Source organism: Diceros bicornis, chromosome 4 (assembly GCF_020826845.1).
Source record: "Diceros bicornis minor isolate mBicDic1 chromosome 4, mDicBic1.mat.cur, whole genome shotgun sequence".
Classification (NCBI taxonomy): domain Eukaryota; kingdom Metazoa; phylum Chordata; class Mammalia; order Perissodactyla; family Rhinocerotidae; genus Diceros; species Diceros bicornis.
Window position 1 is genome coordinate 4,944,004 of NC_080743.1, and position 20,223 is coordinate 4,964,226.

The 20,223-nt window shown below is 37.9% G+C and overlaps 1 long non-coding RNA gene across 1 annotated transcript in view; it reads left to right on the forward strand.

Annotated features, from left to right (window-relative positions):
• Positions 1 to 11,704, forward strand: part of LOC131404040 (uncharacterized) — a 51,447-nt gene extending 39,743 nt beyond the window's left edge. Inside the window, exon 4 of the long non-coding RNA XR_009219710.1 lies at positions 11,509 to 11,704. This is a non-coding gene — a long non-coding RNA (uncharacterized LOC131404040). The remainder of the gene's footprint in view (positions 1 to 11,508) is intronic.
• Positions 11,705 to 20,223: the final 8,519 nt, after the last annotated feature.

The following is a 20,223-nucleotide window of genomic DNA, read 5'->3' on the forward strand; positions in this document are numbered from 1 at the left end:
ATCAGGAATATATACAGCAAATAATTGTTTTTCACTGATAGAAGCACAAGATTAGAAGGATTAAATGACTTATTAAAGATTCCAGAGTTACTAATCGAGCTCTTATTGGTAGCTAAAGATCAGTGAGAGGAAGTCTTGTTTGGTTTGGGAATTAACTACTCTCCTTCACCTTCCTGATAAAATTATACATATCCTACAAGAGCATGGTTCATATTTACCTTCTCTGTGAATCCTTCTCTGGTCCTCCTGGGCAGACTTACATAACCTTCCTGTATCCACTGCTGCACCTTGTAAGCACCTCTATTAATATAACTAGTCGTATCAATTGTCCATTCCCCCTCTACTGCTCTTCTGAGATGGTCCAAGCCTTGAGGACAGAAGTAATGCCTTTCCATCTGTGTATTCTCAGTACTATACAGTACATGGCCCTCAGTAGTGCTCAGTAAATGGTTGTTGGAGAAATGAATGAATAAATGAATGCCCGAGTACATCAGCATATGTATTCATAGATAATTGCTTGGGCTGAATCTTTTTCGTGTATGTTTTAGCATGCTCTCTAATGTATAAATAAGCTTTTACTAAAAACAGAACAAAACCCTTTAACTGAGAAGCAACACCTGTAGGCACTGTAATGGAACAAACTGTGTACTAAATCTAGTTTATTGGAATTTTAGTCCTCGTTGTGCCACTCACTGGGTGAATGACAAGTCAACTTTCATAGGTCTCTATATCTCATCTGTAAAATGAGGGAATCACAGATGGCAACAGTTACAAAGATGGTACTTGACTAAGTAAAGTTTGAAAAACACTGCTTTAAGGCATTTTATGGGGGGTATTATAGGTAGTACTGTAGTGGTTTTCAAACTTTTCTTTTTAAGTGGCAGAACTTCTTGTCAAATAAAATCTTACACAGAGCCCCAGAATGTGAAATAGATAAAAACTGAGATTTTGTGGCTGCCAAGCCTTTTTGTGCTCTAATACTGGCTGATTCTATTCTTTCATACCCTATAGATCAAATGTGTTAGGTGCCTGTCAAATTCACTTGTGAATCCATTCTCAGGGCAAGACCTAATTTTTTGTCTTTAAAAATAAGGAAGGAAATCATAGTTTCTGAATATAAAGTTCCTTAAAGACCAATCAAAAATGTTTCCCTATGTTCCTTTATGCTCTATAAAAACAGTATTACACAGCATTCTGGTATTATCACATTAGTTTCAGCCTTCTGCTTTTGAGAGATTTCTTCTTTTTTTCTGTCCACCTAGATCTGTACCCCCGACCTTTTAGTAGGGATGGGACAGACTGTTTGGCTCAAAATTGGGTGTCTGCCTTTAAATAGGCAGTGATCACTGGCAGAGTTAATATCCAGTTAATTCAGTTAAACCAGCAAATCTCATGCCATTAATTCATTGAGAAGTCCTGGGAAGATTTCTCACATTTTTGGGATCTTCCACATAGGAAGTCTGTAATGATGTAGTATTTTATTTCTGAGAAAGGACCATACAGAAATTGTGTGCGCTTGCTTGCTGAAAACAATAAGGAGCTGTTGCACTTTGTTATTTCAGTCTTCTTCCCAAGAAAAGAAAAATTTTAAATTGATGATGAGTGTTTGGGGTCTTTGAGCCTAAAAAGAAGACGTTGACCAAAGTCTTATCCATCTCCCACGTGTCCCATGGAACATGTTTGAAAAACATTATACTGGTGGATAGTTATTTTTTTACTTTACTGCAGTCGCATTGGTTTATAACATTGTGTAAATTTCAGGTGCACATCATTGTACTTCTATTTCTGCATAGATTACATCATGTTCACTGGTAGATAGTTTTAAAAAGCCTAGGGGCATAGCACTTTTGAATGAATATCAAGAGTCTTCTGTATTAACTTAAAATCATTTTAGATATTGAAGCAAAGACCTAATTTAGAAGAGGAAAATACTTGTGAGTTCTTGGTCAAACATCAGAGAAAGCAAAGGCAAATTATTATGTCTTTTTAGTTATGTTTTAGATCTACAGTTTTATACACATAGTCTAAGTTTTCCATTTTAATGTAAATTTGCATGAGATTACATAAAAGAGTAGCTTTTCGTAGGCTCCATATGTTCTGCAAACAACAGAATCTTATCTTTTTTTTTTTGTTTCATTATTTAAAAAAAATCTGGTTCCTTTCATGTCCTGAAATCTCACTTTTATTCTCAGTTATCCTCTGTATCTTGGCCCGAACCCATCCTCATTTGCTGCTTGTTCTCTGATAAATGATGCTTGTTTGCTGCTTCCAAGAGGCAACGGAGGATAATGGTTGGCTGTGTGAGTTCTTCCAGCTCAGTGCCTGGGTAGAAATCCTGTCTCTGTCCTCTCCAGGGTGAGGGAGCTGGGATGGGTCCTTCACTCCTTCTATGCTTGAGAATTCTCTCCTGTAAAAAGGAGACAAAAATAGTTGTGAGAAATACCTGAGATGATATATTTAGGGACGATGGAACGTGGCCACCACAAAGCTATCAGTCTCCCTTTCGCAAGAGGAAGACAGTATCTCCTGGCACTGTCGATTAGTGGTGAGCGATGTTTGTGGTTTACCAGGCATTCTGGTTCTGTCTCTTGCACACTGCTAGTGCGTCTGGGGAGAGGAAGAGAGCACATCTATTTTATTCATTCACACATTTTTCAGTAAATACTTAATGCTTGGCACTGGAATGAAGTGACTAAAATATTCACTGTGAACTTCTGAGGGGTTCAAAACTTTGCATTCTTACAAATAATTATGTCATTATGACGAATACTGTAAATAAGAAAATAGTAGTGATGTGATAAGACCTTGGGACAAGTAGGGAAGGCAGTAAAGGCTCTCGTGAAGAGATGACGTGGAAGCTGCAGGCTGAGGGATGAGGTAGCCAAGCAAGACTGAGACAGTCTTACAGTACTGGAGAAGTCCTGAGGCGAGGGAGGCACGTGGATAAACCCTAAATGCAGTTTGGCTAAAGATAAAGGAGTTAAAGGAGACAGTGGTGTGGGATAAGGTGGGGAAGCAATGGAAGCCAACACGGGAAGTTGAGGCTGAAACAGCAAGTGAGGACCAGATCTGCAGGGACTTGTATGTCATATTAAGGATTTTGGATTATCCTCAATGTAATGGAAGTCATGAAGAGTGTAAAACATGGAAGTCATATAAGGAATTTTGCATTTTTAAAAGATGACTCTGGAGAATAGACAGGGGCCCAGCAGAAGGGGATCTTTCTTTGTTCCTTAGTTACAGGACCAGAGAAGGGACCGGAGCCTCTTCTAGGAAGCTCTCCTTGATAACTTTTGCCTGTAGAGGTGACCTTCTTTCATTTATTCACCTAACAAGCCCATTGTCTCTTCCTGTTATAGCACTTGTCACACTGCACTGTGAGCCTGACACCTGCCAATAGAATGAATAATCATTGATTCATCCCTTCAAAGACTAGACATGGGCATTTTAAGGCCAAAGATTATGTCATATTCATCATGTATTACCCACAGCATCTAGCAAGTCTCTGTGCACATAATGGGTTCTCAGTAGTTTTTTGTTACTGTTGTTCAGGAACCAAAGGAAGAGAAGTGGTCAGTATTCATGATGGATGGAAATGGGGATTTTGGATCATGAATGCAATTTAATTTTGTATAGTCTCATTGAAAGTTGGTAATATTAATTGGGATCCTAGAACAGCTGTAATAGGTTTATGAAAGTTACTAAATAGCTCTGAGGATGGAATTAGAAGATCTTGATTTGGGCATGAGCAGGTACCCAGCAAATACTTAAGTGAATTGACAATCCTTCATGCATACTGGTCCTTTACATTTGTTTGTAGGGCTTCTATGGTTCATTTTAGGAGATAGTAAAAATTCCCTAATACTTTCTAAATCTTCCCTAATCACATTGTCACTTTGATACAATGATAACTCAGAGATGGAAACCCTCAGATATTGAGAGAGCTTACAATATCAAATTGTTTATTGGTTTGAACATAGAGCTTGAATGTGCCATTTGAATATAGGGCTTCTTTGTTCTTTCCCCCTTATTTAAGATGGAATCAAAAATGGCTGAAAAACAAAACAATTTATGTGCCACTTCATGGCATTTTAAACTATAAAAGATTAATCAGTGGTACCAGTCACTTTTTTTTAGAGTAGGAAAAATAATTCAAGTCTTTAAAACTTTCCCATTTAGACAGTTTTTACTGGAGAGAAACTCACTAATAAATCTATTAAGGCATCATTTATACAAGTAGAAACATGGGAATAATTTGTCACTGTCTCTCTGTTGTCAGAAATTAATATTCATCCAAACGAGTTGTATACTAAGAATTCTTTCTTTCCTTCTTGTCAACATGTGTATTGATTTCAAGTTTGCATCTTATTAGAAATTTACAGAGAACATATTTTATAGTAGAAATTGGTTTTAAGTGGATGTTCAGGGGACACGTTCTACTCAGAGCAGCATTTAGGCTACTTTGCAGTCTGGTGACTGTTAAAAGAATGCCATTATCTCTTGTTACTTATTCTCTCAGGCTACACTAAAGATTTAAGTTCATATTAATTCTTAATACTTTTCAAATTTTATCTCAAAAGTTCTTGATGCTTATTGCCTAATTAAAATACTGATTTTCTCTCTCAGAAATGCTTACATCTACATGTTGGGTGCTTACAGTCTTAAGAAGTTTTACACAGAAAATGTCTTTTCGTATTGCATACATATTTTTTCTCACATTTGTGTGCTCCCCATTATTTGCATCTCACTACGACAATTTTTACCTCCCCAACAGTCAAATCCAAAGCAGCTGTAATTGAGTGCAGTAGTCCTGAGTTTCTGAAAATGTGATGAGACCAGCAGATGCAAACTCAAGGGAGGCATTTAGTACTTTATGTATCAAATTCTGGACATATTTATCTGTTTGTTGAGTCTAGAGAGTTGGTTTTTATAGTTTGTGTTCACTTCCATTAGTTTCCTAGAATTTCATCAAGTTTATGGAAGATTATAATCCAACCCCCCTACAACCTCTTTGACAATCGAGAACCCCAAAAGCCCAGAGCTGGGGGGACTCGCTATAGGTGGGCGGTCGTGTGGCTGTGAATGGGGATGGCAATTCAGGTTCCTCTTTATCCACCATTTCTTCCCCCAATTCATACTGTGTTAGATGCGAGCCCACACCAGAAAACCCTCCTTTTCTTGAACTAGACTTCATGCTAGTTATATAACAAAGTTAAGACCCACTGGTCTAGTGTAGAGGTTCTTAGACATTTGTGCTTTATGAATCAGTGAAATTTCCAAAGAACCAGAGGACTGACATAGAGTTGCCAATGTTTAATTTTCTCAGTTGAGGCCATTAAGAAACAAAAGAAAGAAATTCTCATGCCTCATTACATTATCATCATTTCATAAATGGACATTTTAACATCTGAAAGGGTGATGAGTAGGACTTTTCCTTTTAAGCTAGAAATGGCGACTGAAACCCAAAACAGAGGACTAAGAGCCATCAAAATATCCCACATTCTCTAAGGAGCGCTATATTCAAAAGTTGCAGGGAATTCCCTCTGAAAGGTAGCCAGATGAGTTCTGATACCAATCATCACTCCTGCAGCCTCCCTATCCTCATATGAGCAGACTCTGGGGGGGGAGGATGGAATGTGAGTAGGTGTTGGAGAAGTGAATTGTTGGCCTGTAGAAGATGAAGAGCCACTTCTAGTGATCAGGGGTGCCTTCAGTAAAAGGAAGCTTAGCTTCTGTGTCCTTTAGGTTATAGGTAGGAAAACAAAGGGGGTTTAATGTAAGAAACTGATTATGCAAGTATTTGATGATGAAAGTGAAAAGGGACCAGCCAGGTAACCCAAAGATTAGTTAATTGCAAGAAGCAATTACCACTCCTAGGGCTGAGGGACAAAGAGGAAGACGGTGTCACAGGAGTCTAGGAGTGCAAAGGAGGGTCTGCACTGCAGGGACTGGAACCACCGAGGGGTCACTCTGAAGCCAGCGAGCAGGCGTCTGGGGGGATGTCGTGTGGCTGGTTCTGGGTCTGCCAGAAGGTCGTGCCAAAGCGTCTCGACTCTCGGAAGGAGGAAGAGTCCTTTCTCTACAATCCTCTTCTTCCAGTCTCCTGCCAATGATCCCATTGTCAGCACCTAAAAGAACCCAGCTAGGAAGAGAATCTGTGAAACGTAGTTTGCAATGTCTCAGCCCCAGCATCCCAGAGGTTAGTTTAGAACGGTTGGCTTGGGGCCTTGATGAAAAATGGACACAGCGTCTTATTTCTCTAATGATCACTTATGCAGAAGACTTTCTGATGTGCTTTTTGTGACGCCTTGAGGAAGGGAAAAAGAGACGTGGAGAGAGAGAGCAGGGCAGAGAGAAGAGATAGCAGCAAAGCAGCTTACATCTTCACCACTTGGTGTGACAAGGATGCTTGAGCTTATTCTGGATCAACTGCATTGTGGCTTGAGCCATCTTGTCATTACTTCAATCAAGAGAGTAGACTGTTGGGCAAGGGGACCCTACCGACAAGAGTTTCAATGTGTACAGTGGGAATGGGAGCTGAAGAGACTGGAAAAGTTATTTTTTCCCACTGGGAAAGCTCCTACTTATCCCTAAGAAGAGAGCCAGCATTTGGACACCTGCCTTAGAGAGGGCATCAATATACAGTCTCTTTTTGCCAGAGAAGCAGTGATGCTCAACAGAGGACTACAATTAAATGCCCAGTTAAGTAAGAAGTGGTGAAATATAAAACCACAGGGAAACAATTAAAATATGCCACAAATGAAATTTATAATCGTCGTTCTTACTCATCACCTTGGAAATTCTTAGAAATACTTTGTTTTAATGAAGCATATGGTGTTCTATTTGTTGAGTAGCAAATTTTGCTAATGGAAGAATATTCTCAAATTAAGAGAGCCTGACCTCTTCTCTCATTTACATTTGCCTTAAATTTGAGGCATTTTAAAACTTCAGTATTTTTAAAAAATTACTGCTTTTTGTCCTTACATGATTAGAGAGCATGGTTCCAGAAAACTTATCAACATAACTTGTATTCCAACAACAGAAAAAGAAATAAAAATTACTCATTTCACTTCTACCTTGAAAAGATGTGAATAAGACCCAATCAGCTGCGTGGTGATCGGTTAAGAGGCTTGGCTTTGGAACCAGAATATTCTAGTCTGAAGCAGCGGAGTGTGTGCCTTTGGGCAAGTTTTGTTACTATTCTGAGACTCGATTTCCTCACCTGTCGTGATAATTGTTCCCATATTGTTTGGTTGGCTGCTCTTATGAGACATAATTGAAATTATGTATGTATAGTGCTTAAACTGGCACGAGATGAATTCTCAATCCACGCTAGCCTGAATGGAAGGCAACCGACACTGACAATCAGCAATAGTACGGCATGTATAGTCCCTAGACTCCTATATCATAGGTATTATAACATAATATATCATAATATTATAATATATAATACAGTATTAAATTATTTTGTATGCTATCTAATAGTATTATAATGTAATATTATAATGATATAATATTAACATATTATAACAGTTCTTTGAATCCCAAACAGAATCACCATTACCACCCGTGAGTGATGACATAAAACTTATTCTGCCTCACAAAAGCAACTTGAGATAATGCTGGCTGACCTTCTTTTCTAAAAGCCGTAAAACCGTTCTAGAACTCCAACTAGATTTTACTCATTCATTCTCTGAACAATTATTTACTGAGACCCTGCTTTCTCTCAGTCATTGTGCTAGGCACCCAGGGGGGATATTTTAAAATTGCCCTCTGGCTTTGTAAAGTTTTTGGAGCATATCTGTTATCAGTCAGGAAATAGATTCCTAGCAGGAAATAGATTGCACTCCCAAAGTGGGCGAAAGAGAGTTTAATGAAGGTACTATTTACAAAAGGTGTGGGCAGGGTTGAGGATAACCAGAAAGCGACGACGAAGCACCAGCCCTATGTCTGAAGGCTCAAGTGGAGACAGTAGCTAATGGAACCCAGGGAAACCTGTCACCTTAGAAGAAGCGTTGTGACCTAGAGGAGAGGACTTTAGTCACTATCACATCATGGCCAGCAGAGAGGAGCCTCTCTTTCCTCCTGCCTTCCAGTCTCCTGCCTCACTTCCTGTTGGCTGAACACACCCGGAAGCCAGAGGGATAGAGAGCCCATGGACTCAGTTGCTGAGGACCAGCCTCCCAGTGCACAGGCAGGATGGGAAGGTGGAGGAGTGGATCTCGAGGGACAAACAAGAAACATCCAGAAATAATCTCTCCTTCTTTCTTTTTTTCTCGTTTTATATAACAGATGTTGGGTTTTATTTCTGAATACAAAAGTAATATATTTTTAATGTAGAGCATTTGGAAAACTGCTTTGTAACTTGAGATCCTGCTTTTTCCTGGCCAGGACATGCTCCCAGTTGAAGGCACATGAATTTATCCAGTAAGTTCTCACACTCAAAGTGTCATGAAACATAAATTTATTTCCATGGCTAAGACCTCACAAAAATACTCTTGCATGCCAAAAGAGCTACTGATGTTACCCTGAAACACTTTGTCTTTCTGCCTGTCATAAATTTTCTTAGCATGACATCTTCCTACATGTATCACACCCTTAGTATATTAAATTTCTTTCCCTATTTTTGCACACCATATTGTTCTCCATTATCTCCAATAAACAAATTCTACTTATTATTCAAAGCTAAATGAAATCTCACTTTCTTCCCAAATCCTTCCCTGAAACCCAGCACCAACTACTTCTGTATATTATAGAAGAGTTTTATTCACATATAGGATTTTAGTGCTTGAATATATTCTTTGATTCACTCATTTAACAAATATTTCTGAGCACCTACTATACACTAAATATATATTTAATGTATGTAAGTCTAACCTTCCAAACTAGACCTAAAATCCTTGAGGGCCAGATTTGCACGGAGCTTCGTTTGGATCCTATCATGCCTTGCACACATCGAAGAAGATATAGTTAAGGTCTTACTGCTGTTTTCTGCTGGGGAAGCTTGAGCCTTGTTCCTCCCTGCTGAAGGCAGTCTAGAGAGTTCCACTCCAGTTGTGTGTTTTATCGTATTTTTAAGTGCATTTCCTACCAAGTGAAATAGATAAGATAAAAAAGTAAATTTGGCTTCATAGATTTTTCCAACTAATTTAGTCTGTGAAGTCATTTGTTAAAGATCACTTTGCTCTTCTTATTTTCTTAACAGAAACACCTCCTTACTAATTACAATTCTTCGAAATTGCCTGCAAATAACACGTGCACCTTGATAGTCCTGATACTACACTTATCAGTCAAATGTGTTTCATTTTGCACCATGATAAGATATAATGCTACACGTGTTCTGTTAACTGTGCAAATTCAATTGGCAGTCTTCTAATAGATATTTAGGAAGCCATATAATATACCAGGTAGCTGTGGCCTAAGACTTGGGTCCTAGCCTGTCAATGTTCCTTAGTTTCTTCATTCAAGATAAGTAGATATCGTTTACCTCACAAAAAGATGGCTCCCTAAATATATGACACACTAAGTTTTGTAGAAATAAAGTAATTTAAAAAACAAGTTCGTGTTCTCATGTACTTTGTGGGCCTTATATAATACATATTATAATTATTATTTATTATATATGATTATTTATGTATATTTATATATAATCACATATATAAATTATGTACTATATGCTTGTATATATTTATATATATATAATTTTTTGGCTCATAAAATAATACATCACAAAAATTTGGAGAATATGGAAAAGAAAGGAAAACCTCCTATAACTCATATAATGTGCACTGTTATAATTTTACACAGCTTCTTTAATATTTTTCTACGATTGTATTTTTACATAATTATAATCATTGGGTATGTCTAATTCTATATCTTGCGTGCAAAACTTAAATTTCGATTCTTGCCTTTTTTTTAAACTTAAGAGTATAAACTCTCTTTTCCACCTTCTACAGGCACTCAAGATTCAATATAACTGTGATAAAATATGTTTGTTATTTGTCTACTTTTGTTAGGTTTCAAGCAGCCTTTGAGCAAAAGCTCTGAACTTCTGCCTCCTCCTCTGTGGTCAGTGTTAGAAGAGCTCAGACTGCACTCATTCCTTGGTGTTTGCTGAGGACATGTTTTTCCTTGGCATATTGAGTCAAACCCCTTAAAAGCCTGGGGGATTCTCTCCCCAGAACGCTTACAAAGGCGAAGTTTTTTCCCTCCCCCCACTCTCTTATCTACTCTGTCAGTTTCACTGCCAACTCCTGCATAATATAGTCAAATTGTGTGTTAGAAATTCAACCCTGGTTTCCTGGGTGATGGTACAATGCCACTACTTAGTATTCCTAGTCACATAGCTACAATTCCATCACGCTCTTAATCTATATATATCTTCATGTTCAAGCAGCAGATTTTTCAAATCAGGCATGCATTAAGAGTTTAAATGTGCACAGTGAGAAAACACAGGAGCTTCTTGAGCTCAGCCACAATGCAGGACAGTTTTGATACCAAGATCCTGAGAAACCACTCTATGGACTAACGCTTGCTGCATTCGATGATTTCTGTAGTGTAGCTTTTCCAGTTCAATTCTGCAAACTCAGAATTCTTCATCTTCCCTCGTAGACTATTGTACGCCTGAACTTTAAATTTGGGCCTGTTTTAACAGCCTGAGTTTCCATAAACCAGGGGCTAGCTTTCCTGTGGAATTTGCACAACCAGGATGCACCCTCAAATTTCAGTAATGTTATTGAGGTTCTTTGTCTCTGAAGTGGCTTCCAGTGATCTACAAAGAACAAATGTCATAAACTGAAGCATCTCTACCTCAAAATAGCCAGGTTTGTGTGATTTAAACCAGGGAATTCTTGCTCTTTCTAATTACTGGTTGCTCAAATTTTTTCTGATGAGTACTTGCCTGTGTATTTATACATGTGAGAGGTTTAAACTGATGGTAAAATTGAAATTAAGATTTTTTTTGGTCATGTATATTTTTTGTATTGGTTTATTATTCTTTCTTTTCCTTGTTTTGACAATAGTATCAAAGGGTCATATTCCTTAAATTCTACATCTGGCATGTTTTAGCTGTGTTACTTTGGCCAAATTATTTTTCTGATCCTCTCTTTTCTCATTAGGAAAAAAAAAGATGAAAATAATCTCTGACTGTTATGGGGATCAAATGAAATATAGCATGAGAAAGTACTTTTTAAAGTATAAAGCTCTTCACAAATACATATTATTTCTGTATTCTTAATGATCATTGATTATTTGAGAGCCTAATTGTTACCCTCTATACTTTTTCTCTCCTCCCAAATAGTTTTGCACTGATTTCTTGGATTTTTGTATTTTGTGAACCTCTTTTCTCATATGTCAGATTTAATTGCCTTGGTAAATTGTGATATGAACTTATACATGTACATCATATACATTCAGATGTTAGTTTGGAGAATATAAATAAGCCATATATTTGTATTTAACTACGGATGCCAAGCTGGTCTATTTTTTTATGCCTTTTTTCCCCTGTAGGTCTTAAAAATTGTCTGCAAAGCTGCACTGAATAACAGATATCCTAGGAGGGGATATTTTTCACCTCTATAATGAAGAAAAGCAGGAGTGTGATGACAGTGACGGCTGATGATGTAAGTTCCAAAAGTCAGAGTTGCCAGATTCTGCCCACTTTTTGTCTGCTCAATGAAGAAGCCACTCCCTAATTCTATTCAAAGGGTGGGCAAGGTTGTTTAACAGCACCACTCTGTGACTAGGTGTTTCTGTGACCCGGACATTGCCAGCATGTGGACCCAGCGCTCTGCGAAGTAGAGAGCAGCCACGCTGCCCTCTCTGCAGCCTGGAGATGGGCCCAGTCTGAGCTTTGTAGTTCTCATTCACAACCACCAATCTCTGATGTGTGTCTGCATCCTCATTCATAGAAACTCCTCTTTCCACACTACATTATTAGTTTCTTGATGACTTTCTTCCATGTTTTTACCCAGGTACAGCTAATCCTTGAGAGTCACCTCCTATGGTGGGGTCTTTGACCCCACTGCTGCTAAGACGTTTGTGATGTACACATCCTCTGGGTCTTGGCTACTCAGGTGTGGTCCTCCGACCTGAAGCAGTAGCATCACCTGAGTGTTTATTAGAAATGCAGAATCTCAGGGTGCACCTTGGACCTACAGATCAGACTGTATTTTAACAAGATCCCAGGGGAACTGGAGATACCTGCTCTGGGTCATCTGAAGAAGTCTGTAGACTCACCATCTTCATAGCTTTGCATCTTGGCCAGCTGAAATGAATTGTTTCCTTTGCTTTCAATTGACCTGTCCTCCATTAGTGTGTCTTTACTTGTCCAGTCCTTTCTCAGTTTCTGTTTGTAATAGATCTAAAAAGTATCTGCCACTAATCAGATATGGGCAGAAGGCAGGGAGGGAGAGAGGTAGGAAAAAGAAGTAATTTTCCTTGCTCTCTGTAATAGCTCATCTTGTCGTTAAGCTGCTATTTCACAGATGGGGGAGAGGCTGGGAGGAACTTGAACTTGCCAATTAATGTACAATGGTGTCTTTTGGGTAAATGCCCAGTCTTTCAGGATTTCTCCCAGTTCTTACTCCTTCCCTTTAATCAGATGGCATTGGGCAAAGGGGGAAACTTAACATTAATTAACATTATAGTAACAGGTGGGCAGTATTGTCCATGTCTTGTATTGTCCTTTTCTATTAGCCCCTACTGTCGTCCAGTTGAGGAATAGCTCGTTTCCCCAGGTCTGTGGTTGTCACTCTCTGCCCTTGGTCCAGGGCGCTTAGGCACACGACAGGTGATTGCTCTCAGTATGAGCAGTGCACCTTCTCTGCTCACTGTGAGTTGGACCTTCTCCTCCACTGTCCTAGTTCTTCACCTAACATCTCAGCGGGGCTCTGGTTGTTTAAAGGACCCAGCTTTGCTTTTCGTCCAACCTTTAACTTTGGGGTGCTCACCCCATGGCCTCCTGGTCCCTTTGCCTTGTGCTGCAGCAAACACCTCAACAGGCAAGCTGAAGCTAATTCTCAGCTTCCTCCTGTGTCCCTGTAGAGGCTTGTGGGAACTTCCAGGACCCACAAGTGCAGAGGGAGACTTTGCATGCTGTGAGGCTCTTGCCTTCAAACACTCTCCTTCGCCACTGCCATTTCTACTCTTTTGTGTTGAGGGACCTACTTTGTGTTCTATTCTCATCACCTGTGACAATATTGCCTTTCTTCATTTCTCCCTTCTCTGTTCCTTGACCACAAGGGAACTTCCCTTAAGTCATATTCTAAGTTCTTAGTACCAATGGTAAAAACCTATTCAGATCTCCATGCTCTGCTCAGGATATCTAAAGGGAAACTTAGGGAATTTAGGAATCCTTTTTCTCTTAAAAAAACAAAACAAAACAGCTTGAGATTGTTCCTTAATACTATTTGTGTACTGTGTTCTCCAAGATTCTTTTTTTTTGGAAGAACAAAACTAAGCAATGCATTCTGTCTATAAAAGATGGACAACCATTCTTTCTTTTTCATTGCATCCTTACACTAAAAATCCTGATCCTCTGAGACAATGGTTGCCATGGTCAAAAGAGAGGTAAGGTTGCATAAAACAATATGCAAAAAAGAAAAGCACATTCAAAGAATATGAACCCCACCAGAGTGGATAATTGTTACCTAGATTTGCACTGTCTGATATGGTAGCCGCTAGCCACCATGTGTGACTACTAAGCACTGGTCTGAATGGATCTGTGCTGTAAGCGTAAAATAGACCTTGGATTTTGAATATATCATGGGACAAATAGAAAAGAATGCAAAATATTTCATTAAAAATTTTTGATATAGATTACATGTTGAAATGATAATATTTTGGATATACAAGGCTAAGTAAAATATGCTATTAAAAGTAAATTCACCTGTTTCTTTCTTACTTTTTTAATGTGGCTACTAGAAAATTTAAAATTATACATTTGGCTTCCGTTGGTGGTTTCCCCCTTATTTCTCATGGACAGTGATGACCAAGAACTTTTCACTGTACACCTCAAACTTTCGAGTATAGTGCAAAAGATCATACTGAATGTTACATACAGTATCTCTTCCCTCTCAACGAGAGCAACTTAGCAGATTTTATATTTTATATACCATACTCTTGAAGTATGTTTTTACTCCCTTAAGTCAGGGATATTATATTTTATTCTCATTTATTTCAACTCAGAAGACATTTATTCAATGACTTAAATATTCACGTAGTATTAATTTAGCACCTATGATGTGCCAAAAGCTTGTTAGGTTCCAGAGAGTCAGCAAGAAATAGCATAGAGTCCTTGTCACTGTGGAGCTTACATTCCAGAGGGGAGGGCAGAAATAAATAAATAAATTAGAAAATAATTCCAGCTTTCATGAGGGCTGTGCAGAGAAATGAAATTGTTCAGGGTGGCAAAGAACGATTGAATGGTAAGAATAGTGTGTTTATGGAAGGATAATGTGAGGAGATGACATATGGACAGCGAGGGAGTGATGTTCTGGGGGAAGAACATTTCTGGTAAAGGGAACAGCATGTGCAAAGGCCCTTACTGCATGCAAGACACAGTATTTGGCTCTGTGGGAATATACAAATGAATAAGCATGATTACTGCCTTCATATACTTGTGGTGCACAAATGATTTTAATAGGAGGCTTAATACAATAAATGACATAGGAATGGTGTCCATTCAGTACTTCGCATTTGGGAACTAAGTTCCAGAACTGAGGGGTAAATAAGTGCTATTCAAGTATTGAACACAAGCAACTAATTGTGACGAAAGGAATTGCAGAATAGTTTAGAGAGGTGGGAGTTGCAGGATTGGGGAGGAGTTGAAAAGGGGAAAATGACTAAAGAGACTAGAAGAGAAGAACCAGGAGATATGTGTGTAAGAGACGAAGAGAGAGGGAGGGGAGGGGGAGTGGCTGATTATATATATATATTTTATGTAGAATATATTTAAAATTTAACTTATATATTATATATAAATATATATAAAACATATGCACATATATTATATATAAAATATACATATATTATATACAAAAATAGATAAACAAATAGCCACATCTATACCCCAGTTATACTTCTATAGTTTCTAATCATGGAAGTCAGGAATTTGTTTCAAAGAATTGAACCTAGTCATAAGAGGGATAAGAATTACCTCCAGGCAAACTACTCTTGTAATTGATGGTGACTGCCTATGGTTAAAATCGCATTTTTCAAAGACAAAATTACTTTTATTATTGTCTCATGGGGCATCATGACATTTAGCCTTGATAGGGGCCCTAAGTGTCATTTGATCCTTCCCATAATTTCCATTTCTGGTTTCATAAGGTTTGAAAACTATGGCCTATGGTCTGAATTGAATGTGCACCTAAGCACACCAGAAGTCCTTGGAAATACCTAATCCCGCTTTTTCATCATGAGTTTAATCGGAAGAATTTAAAAATTAGAGGAAGCTCCAAAAATGACTGAAACAGACAAACAAAAGGCAAAACAAAACAACAGCAACATCAACAAAGCCCTGACTATAGGGCACCACTGTGCCTCATGTGGACATCTCAGTGGTCCTCACTTGGTTGGTTAGTTTTGATATGGGGACAGGACAAAGAGTCCCTTTGGTGTCCCTTTCCCTTCCTCCCTGCAAACTTTTCCTACTTAGGTGCAGCATTTCACACTAGCTTTTCCTTTGTGATAAACTTTCAGAATTACATTGGCAAAAATACTGATTTTCAAATAAACGATTATCTAGGAACATGAGAATAATCTAAAACTAGGTTGGTTTCCTTGGCATTATAAAGACATAGGGTGAAGTTGAAGCAGTATAATACATTTTTTTTTTTTTTAGTATAATACATTTTAAAATTTGCAATTTCCAGAAGTAACATTCACAATAATCCTTTCCCAAAAATCTTTGATCTGATAAGTGGTGTAGTTGACCAGAATCATGCTGGTTAAAATAGAAAAATAAGTCCAAAATTTAGTAGTTGAGAATTGACTGAATTAGATTTTGCCTTTAAGGATGTTAGCAATTTTGAGGGAATACTGTATAAATTATGAATATGAATTTGAAGGTTTGAGGTAATTATGAATAACTCTACATGGGTTCATTAATGTTTGTAAAACAGTAGTAATGTTTTCAGTATTTAACAATTTCTAAAAAGCTTTTCTATTATGTTATTTTGTGGTAATGCATTTTCACATTAACTGAGGTCTTTTGAAACAAATTATTTTAACTCAAAGAATGACTTCAAATCTGTAAATTCAAGCCTATTGGCAAGTCAGTGTGGGGGGTCTTTTGTGGTAGTGTGACTTTGTTGGTTTTCAGATAACGAGTCCCAAATAAATACCCAGTTAGTTCATTTACTACAATTAAACCTAGTTGGTAATATTTTCTTTTTCTAGAAGAGTAAAATATCCAATAACTTTATTAGGAGACTATGGTAGTTGGTGGTTTAACTAAATGACACCCTTATTTCTGTTCTCTGGTACAGTGCTTCTTGCCTAGGAGGTAAAATATATACTCATGACTTTGCTCCAGATAACCAGCACTTTCTTAGATGAATGTTTGGAACTAGACAGATTTATAGTTATGAGTTCTGGCTTTTAGTTTTTTCTTAAATTTCTTCAGGAAGACTTCGTGTATCCTGTTTCCTTAATTAGTCTGTAAGTCTTTTGAGAAAGAAACATATATATACTAAGCTTTCCCCTCAGCCTCTTGTTTCTTTCTTTCTTTTTTTTTTTGTGAGGAAGATCAGACCTGAGCTAACATCCGTGCTAATCCTCCTCTTTCTGCTGAGGAAGACCGGCTCTGAGCTAACATCTATTGCCAATCCTCCTCCTTTCCCCACCCCCGCCCAAAGCCCCAGTAGATAGTTGTATGTCATAGCTGCACATCCTTCTAGCTGCTGTATGTGGGATGCAGCCTCAGCATGGCCCGAGAAGCAGTGCGTCGGTGCGCGCCCGGGACCCGAACCTGGGCCTCCAGCAGCGGACTGCGCGCACTTAACCGCTAAGCCACGGGGCCGGCTCCCGCCTCTTGTTTCTAAAATACACAAACACACACACACACAAACACACACACACTGACTACAGAAAGTACTAGGCCTATGGTGCATTTAATATAATAACCAATGACTAAACAGTAAAACACTGGACACATTCCAGAATATTTCAAGCTCTGGAAAATTCTAGATTGTTCTGTTTTCTTCCTGTTATTGAATTGTGGTTCTACTGAATTTCAAATAAATGGTATTCCAAAACCATAAGTCAAGCACAAGAAAATATGACGGTATCCCGTTTTCAGGTAGACAGGGTGGGACCCCTGAAAATTGTCAGGCCTATTCATACTCAGATTTCCATCATCAAAATGTGGTCTTGTGTGGACTAGATAAGCACAAATCACTAGAATATAGGTTCTGTGAGCACAGATACTATGCGTCTTTTTGCTGTTGTATCCTTCTTAAGTAGTACAGTGCAAAACTATAATAAGTGTGCAACAAATATTTGTGGCATGAACCCAGCTACACCCTTAAACTCAAGTTAATTATTCTTGTATGAGCTAGGGTAGGGATGGGTGGACGAGTCGGGGGTAGAGAACTTTTGTTTGTTTAAACCTTAGGAGGTCTAGTCCCACATTCTCCTAAGTCTATTCTGAAGGGCTAGTAGGAAGGACCTGTCTTTTTAGAGCACAGAGTAACTTTCAGGTGAGAGACCTTGGCCTGGTGGTAGAAATTCCATTATTCCCTGTTAAAATAAGAGTGGAGAGTGACAGTTATATCTTTTGAACTCCCAGTTGCTATCAGTGGGCATTTTCAGTGCTATAACATTTTCTATCTTTGAGCTGCTATGAATAGTACCCACTCTCAACAGTACCAGGAACCATAGTCACCAAGAGATATAGGAGGAATGAATAACTCTTATCATCAGTTATAGTACCATGTCTTTATCTTCTCACAAGCCCTTCATTCCTGTCAGCCTCAGGGCATGTATTGGACACATGGCAGTTCAGTTCAGGACTGCGTAAAGTATACTCTTCTTTTTCTGAGCCCTTATATAATTTGACCCCCCAAAAAAAGAAACTTCAACCCTGAAAAGACCTTTTGTGGGAAAGGAACGGTCAGTCACCCATAATTATCGACATTTTGCTGTCCTAAGATAGAAAGTGTTTTTACTTCAAAACACTAAACGAGAAACTTTATACTTTAGCTAGCATAGTTTGTTCCCATGTTGCAGAAAGATAACATCAATTTCCAAAATATGGATTCAATTATAAGCTTTCGTTCTAGCAAAATAAAAAAAAAAAAAAGGAAAGAAAGAAAAGTTTAGAAAAGAGAAAGAAGATGGAAAGCCTTCCAGTCCACATGCTCGAACCGGTAAATACGATCTATGGTCCTAAAAATCACCAAGAATATGCAACCGTTATATTTATTCTAAAAGTTGAGAATTAGCACCCTCTCCTTTCTGTTTGCTCTTAAGGTTTTGACGTCAATGTTAGATTCTGATTGTGAGATCATGGATCTGGACTCTATGAGTGACAGCTTGATCATTTAGTTTCTTATTTTACTCTACTGCACGTCATTTTAAACAGTTGAATTTCACTCTCTTTTTCTTTTTTCTTTCCCTGTGGTTCCTCCAGAACATTAAAGATTATTTTGAATGTAGCTTGAGTAAATCCTACAGTTCTTCTAGTAACACACTTGGGATCGACCTCTGGAGAGGGAGAAGGTGTTGCTCAGGAAACCTACAGTTACCGCCGCTGTCCCAAAGACAGAGCGAGAGAGCCAGGACACCGGAGGGAGACGGCGTGTCCCGACCGACCACGCTGCCCTTGACGAGCCTTCCAAGCATTGCGATTACAACCGTAAGCCAGGAGCGGTGAGTAGCCTCAAAATTAAATGTCAGTTCTAAGTTTTATTTTCCAGTTACTCCAAATACAATTTCCTGTTTTTAAAATGTTAGTTATCTAAGGCTGTTGACATTTTGAGAATTTGTTTCCCTTTAGGGCGCAAGATGCGGCCTTTTAAACAGTGGGGATATTTCTACCTCTTAAGATTGGAAGGAGCCTATTGAGGAAGGAATGAGACGCATTTTTATTAATGCCAAGGAAAAACAAAATTAATGCTTATTTGGCTTATTTGTTTTTTTTTTTAAAAAGAACTATTCAGTGTGCATCACTATGCTTAAATTTAGAAAAGCAAAATTATAGCAGAATAACTGAAGGAATTTTATATATATATATATTTATATATATATGACAGGAGACGTTCTTATTGCTGTACTCTACATGTAATTATTCCTAGCGTCTTTTTTATTATAATCTCACTTACTAATCTCAATTTTTGATTATCTATAAAGTGAAACACTTCATTGTAAATCAAAAGAGGAGCAAAGATTGTGCTATGAGAGACACTTGGACTATTTTGCAGAGTGTATGTTTGCAAAAGAGGCTATTTTAATCTAGTGTTGAAAAGTTACTCAAGTACATATAATCTTAAAACTGTGGTTAAAATTGTGCCATGACACTCCTTCAATTCTGTGTTTTCTCATATATTTAATAATTAGCATTTTATCCTTTTTAAAATTTTTTCTCTACATAATTTTCAAATATTTTCCTAGAATGGCCTGCTTACATAAGGTGGTGTTTTATCATTAAAATGAAAAAATATTTTCTCTATATTTTATGTAGCTTTAAATTGTAATAATTTGGTGCTTTTAAGATCACTTTTTGTTTAAATCACTTATTAAGGAGAAAGACTAAATATATTAAATTATTGTACAATATTATTCCAGGAAGTCATTGAAATCTGTGATTTTTATGGTTTGCTGGATACCCACCACGTGCTGAGCTCTGCAGTGCTGATAAGTAGCCCAGTATATGCTCATTGAATGATGCAGGCATCTTTTAGTTGGTGGTTATCAAATACACTAAGAATTAGATCACTGAGACTCCAGCTATCACAGTTATTAGCATGAAATTGTTCCTCAAACAGTCTGTAAATGATAGAGAAGCGTATTAACACATTGTAGGGAGAATGGATTACAAATTTGAGAAGCACTGACTTACATCTTCTGTTCAGCCAAATTAGCATTAGGACAATCACAACCAATCATTGAGAACTAAATTAGGCATGTTGCTCCTACATCGCTTACTCAATCACATAGCTATGTGATCAGTCTTGATTATGCTTCTGCATAAGATTTGGAGTCTTAAAGATTTCCACAGAT